Source organism: Neodiprion pinetum, chromosome 1 (assembly GCF_021155775.2).
Source record: "Neodiprion pinetum isolate iyNeoPine1 chromosome 1, iyNeoPine1.2, whole genome shotgun sequence".
Taxonomy (NCBI): domain Eukaryota; kingdom Metazoa; phylum Arthropoda; class Insecta; order Hymenoptera; family Diprionidae; genus Neodiprion; species Neodiprion pinetum.
This window is the reverse complement of record NC_060232.1, coordinates 31,803,281-31,817,007: the sequence shown is the minus strand read 5'-3', so window position 1 is coordinate 31,817,007 and position 13,727 is coordinate 31,803,281. Positions and strand designations below refer to the sequence as shown.

Below are 13,727 nucleotides of genomic sequence, written 5' to 3'. Positions count from 1 at the left end.
GATATTACTTCTTTCATTTCATTTATACCTCGACGTACTTTTTTGATCGGACCCAACTGTAAAATATAATGTTTCTATAGAACGATGAAAAATTTATCGCCATTCGTGCTATTACGATAAAGTTTGTATTTAATAGATTTCAAAGAATATTCTGCGATTAGTTTATGGCAATTATCGTTGTTACCATGTTAACGTATGCATCGTCCCTAAACCATGAAAAATCTCTAATTAACCACAACGATATGGTCACAATATAGAATCGAGAAATGTGGTGCGGATATAAAATGAAAATGAGTTTCTCTACCTGTACCGAAAAAATCTGGTACCAGTAAAATATTACTGTTCTATTTCGACACAATTATTCATAATATATTTTACATTTACTGTTGTAACAATTTAATTTTAGCGCAAGAAGAAAGCGATATTAAGACATTATTCAACTGCAACACAATGTACGTAGTATTGACTCTCACAGGTATTAAATAGTTATTCGTAGTACACTTTTTTTTGCTCCAATTGCAACACTATTTAAACACTACTGTACAAACGATAATCATTTTAATGTACTTTCCTGGTAACTCGACAAACTTGAATGTCTCGCAGTGAATTACTGCATTTCATATTCGTACTATCCTTGTTACTATTCATGATACGGATAACGGTAGAGGTGGGTTAGGGTAGGGTCGGATAGGGTTGGTAGGTAGGTAGGTAGGTAACGCGGTGCAGGGTCGGTGGTTGTTAACCGTTCTGTCCACGTACCGGACAAAGAATGCAATCACCTGGAATTCGCTGGCGCGCGACAGAACAAACTTTGCTCCTTTGGGACTATCGGAATATACCGGGATACTGAGGAATACCTTCGTCCACTTCGCGGACAAATTTCCAGGGGCAATTTTAGGGATGGTATTGCGTAGAGCGGCCGAGCGTTATAACATACATATGTATACGTACCTACTTACATACTCCGCATTGCCTTATTACCGATACAATTTAACTTCTTTAATAAGGAGAAGAAACGCTGGGCGGCTTTTCCTTGTACTGTGAGTTTTTTTTATTTTTTGTGATATTTCACTCTACGATTTATCGAATTTAGATTCTCCGTCAGGATTTTCGACGTTCTCGCAACGCTTGGCAATACGACGTGATATACGTATTATAATTCGGTTTTTTCGGCTCTAAGTACTTCACTTGGTATTGGTACAGTACCTAAGTACCTTTTATATCCGACGATTGCAGGAGAACGACAAAGCTTCGCTAGGATGACAGAATCGGACGGATATCAGAAATTCGGAGTAATAAAAAATTATTATCCAGTGAAAAAAAATTTGATTCACAAATTCACCTAACGTTGAAACGACCCGTCACTCTCTCGACAGATCCAATTAGAGCTCCTATATAAATATTATTTTCAATCGCCAATATCGATCCCTCCGCAGGTTCCCACGTCAGAGGAATGACTTTAGCACGAACGGAATATTTTGCGCACAACGGCAATGGAAAGACGAAACAAGCCGCAAGTCCTTTGCATTAAATGCTTCAATAATCGGTTCCGAATATCGATTTAAAACGACATTTATCATTTCGACCTGATTTTGATATGACAGATTACAAATTGCAGTGTTGTTTCGTTTTTTCACATATTAGTGTTCAAGCACCGAATCTTTGGTTTTAGCGACTGTTTCACTTTCATCGCGTGTCCCCCCCCACTTCATCGAAGTATCAATTTATTCTCATCACGAATTGAACCCTGGCTTTGCGTGTCACCTTGGGATCCTTGCATCCGAACGGGTCCAGGAGGCAGATCTTGGAAGTTTGTCAGTGTCTCGCGAATTCCAGTTTATTTAATAGCCTCGGAATCACGTAGCTTATATACGGGTCGTTATTCGTATATACCGTTGCATAGTTTGTTACAATTAGAGAAAGCCCTTTGTCTATGGAAAATTGTGATTTATTTTTCGTTCAACTTAGAACGTGAAGTTTCTGCTTACAGCTGGCTACCGGTTTTCGTTACTCATTCACCGCGTTGACTCGGAATTTGTATATGGGCTATTCCGCGTCAACCGGATCAGTCATCTCTCAGATATTTTTTTAATTTGGCATGTGGATTGTGTGGGACGAGTTAGATTTTTGTGCCAAAGCGCGAATCTCATAATGCAAAATTCGATTTTTTATTAACAATAACAAATTAGACTCCCATTTTTTTCAAAAATTCATAACTTCGGCAAAAAATTAGATACAATATATTTTTTTTTTTCAAATTACGCGGAAAGCTCCATAGAATTTAAAAAAAAATACGAAATGGTAAAAACAAGTTGTTATCAATTGTTTATTTAACAATTAATTTTTCAAAGATTTTCAAAACAGTGACTGACACGATCAAAAAATTTTTTTAAAATTCTGACATGTTTCTTGAACTGTACTACAACCTGTGAATTAATTCCAGAGGGGTGTTTTTCTTCGTTTTCGAGTAAAAAATCATTAAAGGTGTCGATGCGCATGAAATTGCGGCCCGCCGAGTCTCTACGTCATGGCGGGCGGCCGGTTGCCGTCCACCGCTACACCGCGGTGGCGTCGCAGCGTTATTTTAGAGTCATTTTCACGATGTAGGACATGATTGAAGAATCTGAAAAAAATACTGTACCTTCACAAGGCCTGCTCAAAGCGATAAGTGAAGTTTCAAGAATGTGTTTTTATTTTAAAATAAGTAGCAAGTTATGTAATTATTATCATTTATGTGCACTCTCATGGTGTGTAACCGTTATTTTGAATCTCTGTAATAAAAAAACGGTGAAAAACACATTCCTGAAACTTCACTTATCGCTTTGAGCAGGCCTTGTGAAGGTACAGTATTTTTTTCAGATTCTTCAATCATGTCCTACATCGTGAAAATGACTCTAAAATAACGCTGCGACGCCACCGCGGTGTAGCGGTGGACGGCAACCGGCCGCCCGCCATTACGTAGAGACTCGGCGGGCCGCAATTTCATGCGCATCGACACCTTTAATGATTTTTTACTCGAAAACGAAGAAAAACACCCCTCTGGAATTAATTCACAGGTTGTAGTACAGTTCAAGGAACATGTCAGAATTTTAAAAAAATTTTTTGATCGTGTCAGTCACTGTTTTGAAAATCTTTGAAAAATTAATTGTTAAATAAACAATTGATAACAACTTGTTTTTACCATTTCGTATTTTTTTTTAAATTCTATGGAGCTTTTCGCGTAATTTGAAAAAAAAAAATATATTGTATCTAATTTTTTGCCGAAGTTATGAATTTTTGAAAAAAATGGGAGTCTAATTTGTTATTGTTAATAAAAAATCGAATTTTGCATTATGAGATTCGCGCTTTGGCACAAAAATCTAACTCGTCCCACACAATCCACATGCTAAATTAAAAAAATATCTGAGAGATGACTGATCCGGTTGACGCGGAATAGCCCATATCGCTGGATCAGGGAAGGTCAGTTTAACGTGAATATTTAGATCGCGCTGATGAAAATTCATAACGCAAGTTTCGTATCCCTGTTGCGTTAATAATGAAACGACATTCTATGGCTAATTACCACCTTATTTCACCCGTGCCAACATTTCACACCCGATAATGTTGTCCGGGTGGTCGGTTCAAATTCAGTATTTACTCTAATTTGTCTAGCGTATAAAACGACAATGAGTGATAATATAATGATTAATAATAATAATGACGGTAAGATTGAAAGGTGAAATAAAATAAATAAACAAAATAATCAAAATTGTTTGAAAAAGTGGAAAAAGCCCTCTTGTATTGGAACTAGTAGAACCTTTGTCTGCCATAGTGTAATACATAGAGAAGTTAGGTTGAGCTTTGCGGGTAAAGTTTCCTCCGCTAGAAACAATTACGTCAAATTTCCCTTGGAAAATTGCATTGCAATTGGATTTCCGGCCCTATTCCTCGTCGCCGTAACTCAATTCCTGTGCTTCGTAATAGCTGACGAGAAGATTGGCTTTCAATTCAGCATGATCCCCGGCCAGCCGGCTAGCCGATAGCGAGCCTCACGTGTCGTTGCCTGCAGGCCTAGGGTCTCATATTTTTAATCCCTCCGTTTTCTCATCAGTCGAGTATTCGCGACGGTATTCGAGACTTATAGCGAGGTATCCGCACCCTCGCCCTGCACCATTTATGACAAATTAAATTCACTTCGTTCGCGGAGATTCGCCTAGCTTTGTGTGCGTATAACGTCTACAATATATAATAAACTGCCGAAACATGCGGGCATGAATAATAAGCTGCGTGTAACAGGGTTAATGGATTGATTCGAAGAGCGGTTCTTCGAAGAAAAGGAACTCGAGGAGGAACCACACCGGAAGGGCGAGGGAATCGCAACTTTCGACTTATTTATTATATATATATATATTTGTACGATACCTAACTATATGTTTGTAGTATATTTGTACACGCTTCTCGCGCTCAAGAGATGTCAGCGTAATTACGCGTTAAGAAGTTTGTCATGCCTGTCGTTAAGCTGATTGATTTGATCGCTAGGTATAAATTAAATTAAGCGAAGGAAAAATACAAGGTAAAAGTCCCGGTGTCTAATCAAGACTGGATATTTGTATACTCAGGAACGTTGAAGTTATAATATATATAAAGGAAATTTCGTCGAATTTTTACTGATTATCGTTATTGCTTTTTTTTCGCTTCTTTACGTTTTTCAAATCTAGGGCGGAACGATAATTAATCGAACATGATTCCGCGAAGGCGTTAATTTTGACGGGTTGCAGGCGGGGGAAGGAAAATGACAAAAAAAAACAAAAAAAGAAACACAATACGTATGAGTATATAATCTGGCACTTAATTGTACCTACGCAATGCCCAGAGGGAAGGTTCGGTTATTTTTCAGAACATAGAGATAAATAGCTAGAGAGAGAAAGAGAGAGGAGGGCGTAACGAAAATCTATATCAAGGTTGAAATTTATTGAAATTTATTCAGTCTTCCCGGGTAATGACAGCTAACGTTGATTCCTCGAAGTAAGTGCTGTCTCAGAGAATTGACAGTTTTTCTTGAAACGTCGATTTCTTTAACGCAGAGTTTTCGAATGCGCGAGGCTTAAGAACCTCCATGGAATAAAATTGCTGCCATGCCCTTTCCCCGTCTTTTAATGGAAATACTTGAGAAACGTGGGAAACTTAAACGATTACGATCCACGCGCGTTGAGAATTTTGCGGGACCTGCCAGTGTGGCTTTATAACAAAATAGAAGAAAAGAAAAGTATCGAAAAGTAAAGCGGCCAAACTTCGAACCGGGTATGCCGTCCGAAAAATAAGTAGAGAACTCACCCCTTGCTGCTGCTGTACTACCTTCGGAAGCGGACCGTTGTCACGCCATTGTTAAGCTTCTTCTCTACATTCTTCCGAAGGGCGGATATCAACTTTTTCCTCTTTGTTCCCCTTCGTTGAAAAAAAAAAAAAAAGAAAGAATACGAAAGTATAAAAATTAAAATACAATCTTTCAACGTCCTTTTATACAGTTTTGACCTTTCCGGTCGGTCGCCTCAGGCGTTAATAAAATTGCTAACCGTTGCTCCGTGTAAAATTTCAATCCAGTTTCCATCGTCGATCGCGTTTATAGGTATGTAGGGTGAGGGATGCTCGTTGCCGAGAGATCGTGTTTTTTCCCTCTCGAAATGACGGTTCGATATTTCTGATCAATAAGCGTTTTGCTCTTTTGCAATCTTCTATTTTCAAATAATCAGGTAAGATGTAAGCATTCGGTTTCTTGAGATTTATGAAATGCCTGTTGGAGCCGTCCGATTTTGGTTTGTGAAAAAAATTCTAGATAAGTATCGATCGCGGATTATCACGGTGGTTTATCAGCGAGTATTCCCCCTCCATTCACAGGGAATGTGCTTCTTTCATCGAGTGCATATCGCCGATTCGATTCTCTCTTTATTATTACACCCAGGCCAAAGCTAGGGGTGAAAATTTTCTTGCCCCAAGTTTCGGTCGTAAACTTTTTTTTGGCCATAAATGTGTTTGACAAAACGGTACCAGATGTTTTTAACAGCATATAAGTCGTGTTACTACGTAAGTCTTATTGCGTGAACGTAACACGCATGCCACTACGTGATAATGGCTGCGTTGATCTAGATTCTGATGTGAATCGTATTTGATTGCAGAGCGTGACTATTGAAACGTTCGGATTTAGGTATACGGTTTAATTATTGGAGAACAATACTAATGCGTACGAGCACATCAGGTCGAATCTATGTGTTGGAGCGGAATTCTCGAAACCGGTCCTATAATACATCAGTCCGTATCATACCGTTGATTTATATACCTTTGTGTACTAAATTGCCGTCCGACTGAGTTACGCAGGTTTTAGCTTGGTATCGTAACGCCATTTGCCTATCGTGTATTAGGTATACATACGTACTACACACGCACGTGCGTTGATATACGTATACTACACGTATACATATACTGTGCGATATATATGAGGTATCGTTATCGCGATAAATTATTGCTATTACGCGGATCATGCCAACCAATCCGTTGCACAATTCGATTCCCACGAGATATTTGGATTCGCGTTTGCGTTATTCGTTTGCTCACTGTATACGAAGGTATAATAATACCGGTCTCCAATCAGCCGCGTGTAAATCATTCGATTTGACCCGAAGTGGATCGGGATCGCTGTAATGTCGCCAGGATCCCCTTTCTCGCGAATCCGATGGATATTATTCGCGGTTCGCTAAGTTTCTTGCAGGATTTGCCGAATCGATTCGTCCGCTGCAATTATACCGATCCTCTGAAAATCTTGTACTTGTTATTTTACACCGATGACAAACACGCCATTCTACAGGCATCGCGGTGAGTCGTTTCAAGCAGCAACCTTTAGGCTTTGTGCACACACGCGCAGCTATGCAGATGGGGAAATATTTCGAAAGAGAAAAAGTTGCGGAATAAAGAAGACGGTTGTAAAAATGATTGCTGCAGGTGTATCTGCTACGACACATACCTACAAACTTTGCAGTTTGCGCACATCTTCGTCAAGGTTGTTATCTTAATAAGGTTGTTCCCGTGTTACGAATGCAATTCACGTCCTGCCAGCTCGCGGCGGCGGTGCTACGACGGGGGGAAAGGTGGCTATCAGCACTGCACGGCTGGGATAATGCCGGCATCTGCATTCAAGGCAAACCGAAGCGATCTTTTGTCCCAAATGATAGAAATAATCTACCAAATCCGTCTGCCCGTGCAGGGCTTTTAGATACGATAGACTTTCCCGCGTATATATACGTGTATCTATTTCACTTGCGACGAAGTAAGTATCACTGTATTAATGCGGAGACAACGATAGCCTGGATTGAACTGGAGTTGATGAATTTTTCATATAATCGAGAGAAAACGATATCGATGTTCAAGAATTTGTGTTATTAAGTACTTATAATACAGGTCCTTTCTTTTTTATCCACATTACTAAACGATCTAGTATCTTTAGTGTAAAGATTCTCGCGTTGCAAAATCACATTAACCGTACATCTTGAAGCATAACTTCGGAATTCTCATTTACAGAATGTCAATCAAGAGGTATGAAGAGTCACGATTTATTTATTGAGAAATTTGGCACCTTGAAACTGAATTCCCTGTAATTACCTTGGTACTCGTACGAATTTTGTTTTAAATCAAGTTTTTCCGTCAAACAATTGCGTTGGAAAGGTTTAACAAAGATCTCGAGGAGAATACGCGATATTATGTATGTATAATATTTATATATGCGGTTAAATATTGCCGACAAAATTTATTCCACACCAGCTGCGTATAGGTCAAAAAACCGGATTTAAATCATGATCAACAAGGTTTCGGGTGTTGTTCGATACATAAATTTAGACAATTTCGTTGAAATAAAAGTCAGCAGCTGACGATGTGATGATAAAAAATTGAAAAAATGTAAAAAAAAAAGTTGAAATTAAAAAAAGAAAAATCAGACAAACGAGAGGTAGATATTTTGGATAGGATTAAATGAGAGTTGAATACCCTCGCAGACGTAAGCGAATGGTTTATGGTTGTCGAGTGCGATCCGACGCATGTGATATTCTACGCTTCCAAAGGTCAGGGAACGAATTTTTTCGTTGGTTACATCAAAACGAGCACTTTGGTTCTTGAACAGATGTACGCGTGATTTGTTGCTACGTAGCTGCGTGTGGCGCATTTCTGTGGTCAGCGTTTCTAGTCTAGACGCCAGACGCGATAATCAGCACGCCCTATCCTCTTCATTATGTAACGGGTGATTCAAAGGAGCAACTCGACCGGTAAATAGCGAATTGAATAAATGGACGGAATTGGCGATCCCTCCTCCCGCATCATGTATCCATCCATCTATACGTCTCAACGTCCCGGCAATTGTTCCCCCGGCTTCCGTTTCAGGCCTCTCTGCGAAACGTTAATGGATTTGCTGAAGATGGAAGAAAAAATCGTATTCGAATAACAAGCGAATAAATAAAAAATTTCATACACGTGTGGAAATATCGTAGATACGAGCGTGACTGCGTACTGCAATGAGGATTTAACTGATATTTTATCGAAGCTGTCATTCGTTTGGTTTTTACTGTATGTGCACAGTGATGGGAGTTTATTTCAATCTCTAGGTAGAACTTTTTACAAATAATCCCTGATGCCGAGAGACTGTGTTACACGCATATACGTTACACCGACCTCTGAGCATGGATTATGAACCGTTGGATGTATGCGTGCATATGATTATACGAACTCCTGAGTGATAACAGATCCGAATGAATGTCGAGAATAGTTGAAATGACAGCATGATATTATGACAGCCGGTTATTCGGTCGAACTCACTGACTTTTCAGTGACCGTGATTGGCAGCTATGCGAAAAATACTTGAATGAAGATAATTCAACCTCTGTATTTGTGGCGGTATAAAGTAGTTTACTTTTTTATAGGTCGCGGTATCGCCTCCAGCATATTATACGTAGAAATTTCAAGTTTCAAGTGAAAATGATCGATGTCAGTTTGCCTTTTATTCATGACATTTTTTTTCATTTGTACAAATACAGGAATATTTACCATCGAGGTAATTATACCCTCGGAATTTTTTCAATCAATACGAAGAGTTAGCAAACGGTAATAAATAAGTACATAAATAAATGAACAAATTCCACGAGGCAAAGTGAATGTGATTCCATCCTATAATTATAAGGATAAAACCCACTCGATGTAATTCATTCGTTCATTAACGAATAAATCAGTCAGGAGATGGCAATTTTTTAAATGTCAACAGTACAGGTGCTCGTACCGCAAATCGTTCGATTCATCATACGGAAGTGACGTTATCAATCCGCTGGTACGAATCAAATTGGTTGCAAATCATCGGGAGATTGCGCAGAGGAGACCAGAGCTGCGCGTTTAGCCTCGCCCGGCATTTATCCGTAAAAAGTAATTCTGAATCGCGTCGATCATTTACCGCCACTTCAATTAGTCTCTGTAATTGTTTAACCGCAAATTATTGGTCTGGAAGTTTGGTTGTTGAAAAAAGAAAAAGTTTTAAATTTACAACAGCCACGGCGCCATGCACGCGCGTTTAATTTATACGAAATTAATTATTTAAAAACTTTTGTCCCGGAAAAACCATTTGATTTTATGCTTTATCTGTTATCGTTCTCACACCCTCCGGTCACGTAGCTCGCTTTTTTCAACATCGAAAGTTCATTCGATTTCCTCGTTTTTTATTCCTGCTGTATTACCAGCATACCGTAGAGCTGCAAAAATTCAGACGAAAATTACACGTTTTAACGAACGAGCGGGATTCGCGAACATTTGTTTTCCTCTCTTTTGTACGCGTTCTCGACGCTAGATTTTGGCTTGTATCGAAATTGAAATAATCAAAACTTTGGAAACCGTTTTATACCTATAACTGAAATACCAGCTTGAATATCGGGTGAATGGGCAATTGGGTAAGAGGTTAACGATCGAAGCTACAAGTGCGACTCGTTATCTTCAACTTCACTCAAGAAAACTCTGCATGATGCATGAATAGAAGTTGGTACAGCGACGGCTCCACTTGAGCCCAAAGTATGTTATTCCTTACTCTTTTCTTTAATTTTGACTTCGATATTCTTTGCAGTTTTCGATGCGGAGAAATAACGAGAGTCTGGATTTTTCATCTTTCAAACCGTCGTTTTCGCCGGGAACCAATTTATTATTTATGATAACCATCGTCATCGTCGTTGATCTTTCTCATTAGTTGATTTAAGATTTTTGCCTGGCTGTCAGGCATAATTCTAATTTGTTCGTTGGTGAGTTAGATATACAGGCTCTTATGTCACGTCTCATGCCGACTCCGGTTCTCGGCTAGGCTTAATTAAGATGGGCTCTGTGAATAAGACGTGAGAGAATAGAGCGGCGAAACAAGTGTGAAGAAAAAGAAAGCAGGAAAAAAGTGGAACGGCGTGTAACTTGAAAAGGAAAAAGAAATTAAATGAAATTAAAGAAAAAGGCTACGATTTTTACTTACGGTTCTAGGAGAAACGTTTTCTTCTTCTATTTTACATTTAATACGTTACACGGTATGACGCGCGTGATCTTTACAACGAATACTTTTGTGTCTTATCTGGGTAGGCGAGTGTGGAAGGCTGTCTGGAATTCGAGGTAAGGTAGTACGGACTGCCTGCTCCGTTAACTTCAACGAAGAAAGGTGACTTTTTCTCCGAGTCCATACGGAAGGATAATATCTTTGCCGGAGCCAGGAGTCATGAAAGGATGGACCGAAGATTCTTACCGCTTGCGGTTCTCCGAGATCCCCGAGAACAATGAGACCCACGATTCTACCAAGGGGTTGCAATGTATTATACGCGTAATTTGCAGTCGCCGAAGCTCTGCAATACGTGTACGGATAATGATCCTATATGGGCCACACCGACGGTAACGTCGATGTAAAAAAACGCGACTTTCCTTAAGTTTCATTTCTATCCCGGTCCCGCGTGCAAACGTCTCATTCAAGTTTTCTTGGGACTAATTACAAAGGAGTTACTGGGTATAATTTGAACGGCTTTTTTTTTTTTTTATTTGGCAAATTCAATGCGGAATATAAAGGTTGACTAAAAGCTGCCGAGTAACGCGTTTAGGAAAATGACGGTGATTATATTCTGCTGGTTTATCATCTTAATGTCCTAACGGGTCTTTTTTTTCATCTGTCGAGGTCACTGTCTCCTTTGTCGCTTGTATCTACACGAGACCAGTTCTTGTGTATATACCATGTAAAAATCTTGGATTTCAATCAACACGACCGGATTCGATACTATTATACCTTGTTTGCAACCGGCCAAGGTCATCACTCTCGCCTTATAATCGGTACGGAGATTGTCGGCGGCATGCCGCCAGGGTCGTTGACTTTAAACAGAATCAAAAATTTATGGCTCTGAATGCCCCGAGGTCTCCTCTCTCTGTATCGATAAAATTAGCAACACGCACGCCGTCTTTCTCACATCCTATTCCCAGACTTGATTCTCGATCTTCACCATGCGGTACAAAGTACGAGGTACAACATCAGCCTCGCTTGAACTTTATTAAAAGCATCTCGTGTAATAAACCGTCTTCTCCGCGCCAACGATTTCTCACGAACCGTGGTACTCGATCACCCAGGTTACAGAGAAACTTTAACCGAAGTGGCTGTCGGTGTATAATTTTCAATCTCGGCACTGCGTAATGATTCAGGCAGTGGTGCATCTTTGGTAACAGAAATGTCCGAGCTCGGAACGATGATAAACTTACAATATCGATCAATTCGCCTCACTTCGTTATCATCGTGACGTTAATAAATCTTGGCCCTTGCTTCTAGCATCGAAATATTTTCCCTCAAGGTTATCCTTCGGTTATTACTCCGGACTCTGAACCTTGATTGGTGTCGGAAAGGTGTACATACTCATGCCGCGCGTAGTAGATACACGAACCGTACACTCGAAGAAATGCTGCATGAAACCAAAGAAAGTACCTCGTTATAGCGCTTTGTAACAAGTTACGCAAGCTGCATTTGAAACAAAGTTCACGTATACAGTACTTCGTTTTTATCGGGGCTTCTTTTCCCATTCTGTAAAGACGACGCGACGGGGCGATGAATTATTCGTTGGAACTTATAGCGGATCGGCTTGCGGGCTTTCCGTCACTTCTCCGATAGTACGATGTACGTAATAGCAAATCGCGCGTCGTGGAAACCTCGAACAAAGGAGGGCCTGGCTGTGTGTGCAGAGGACAATCTGCAGAATTACGTGTGCGCAACGTATTACGCAATGACTCTTCCGGGTCAAAAGACGCCCCGTCGACTCGCCGCGCCGCGACGCTCTATTAGATTCTACCGAGGATCTCGGACATGTTCTTTACGAACGAGAGGAGAAGTCTCATTGTCAGTCGGACAAAAGAGGGATATCTCTTGTCTTCCGTTTCAATTTTGTCCGAGGTCACGCGGGTCGGTGCTGAGGATTATCGTGATTAGGAAATCCTCCGTTCTTCGGCTCTCCTTATATCAGGGGTGGGGGGGGTTGGGTTCATGGCCGTTGTAACTTCGACTTGTAATCGAATATTGGAAGCCATACGTCGGTTTCACATCGTCTGGTAAATTAGTCTGCTCCGCATCGAAGGAAAATTACAGGCTCACAATGTCGAACGAATTGAAGACGTGTACGAGGGTATTAATTATTACGTGTGTGTATCGGTTCACACGTTCTACGGAATTTGTGTGACGGTACTCATCTCACCTGCTACGTGCCTTCTACATTTTCCATTTACTCCGGACAGGCGCCTGTCTGGTCTTTGACTACCGTGTCTTACGCTCCCTCCGCAGAGCAAAGGAGTTGACGCTAAGCTCCCGCTGACGTACACGTCGGCGATTAACGAAAATCATACATGGTTTTTAGCCATGATATCGCGATATCGCATCAGTACCTACACCCTTACAATGAGACCGGCTTCGTTTGACGTCACCCCCTTGTAACTTCATCGACGACTGACTGACTGTCTGTCTGTCTATCTGGTGAAGTTACCAGAGCTTATTGCTGAAATGGTTCTGCAAACCAACCCTGTTCCATTTAAGCTCAGAAGTCGGTTCGCTTTGCCGTTTAACGTACCCGTCGCAACCCTGCTCGACATAAATTACCTGCTTCTGGCACTTGGAGCTCCGAGTCCAAGTCTAGCACTGATTCTGACAACAGACCGTGGTTCCGAGACTTTTCTCGCCTCTTTGCGATTCATTCACGTACCTACGAGACGGTTCTTTTTCTATTTAAAAATTTATCTGTCAAGTCCTTAACGAAACTCTCGTATTATAAATGGATGGAAATGGTCTCTCCTGCAGGCTATAACAATCGTCCTTCGAGCTCTTTGAGACGTTCATGATTTACTGCGTGGTCTTGAACAGTTTTTTATTTTACCATTATCATCATCATCGTCATTATAATTTGTATTACGATATACATGTATATGTATTTTTTAAATACGAAATATCGCGCTTGCAGAATAACATATATGTACTTGTATTACAGACCTACGAGTGTTTGTGGCATCAAAGAGAACCGGTTTTACGCAACTGCGGCATTCATCTTCGACGTTGTCTCGCCACCGCTGAACAGCTGCTTTGCGTAAGTCAAGATTCTGTACATTTGTTATTAACAGTTAAAATTCACAAGTTGAGTTCTTAGGCGGGACTTCAACCGATACCGTAGGTTCGATAAATACAAGTTTAT

At 40.4% G+C, this 13,727-nt stretch overlaps 1 protein-coding gene across 7 annotated transcripts in view; it reads left to right on the top strand.

Moving 5' to 3' along the window:
* Positions 1–13,727, top strand: part of LOC124215080 (Ig-like and fibronectin type-III domain-containing protein 2) — a 172,130-nt gene that overhangs the window by 80,826 nt on the left and 77,577 nt on the right. For 5 of the 7 annotated variants that reach the window (XM_046618021.2, XM_046618060.2, XM_046618011.2 and 2 more), the window contains one exon: positions 13,527–13,622. The exons of the other annotated variants lie outside the window; for them this stretch is intronic. The gene's annotated coding sequence lies outside the window, so the exon portion shown is untranslated. The remainder of the gene's footprint in view (positions 1–13,526; positions 13,623–13,727) is intronic. 7 annotated transcript variants of the gene reach the window in all.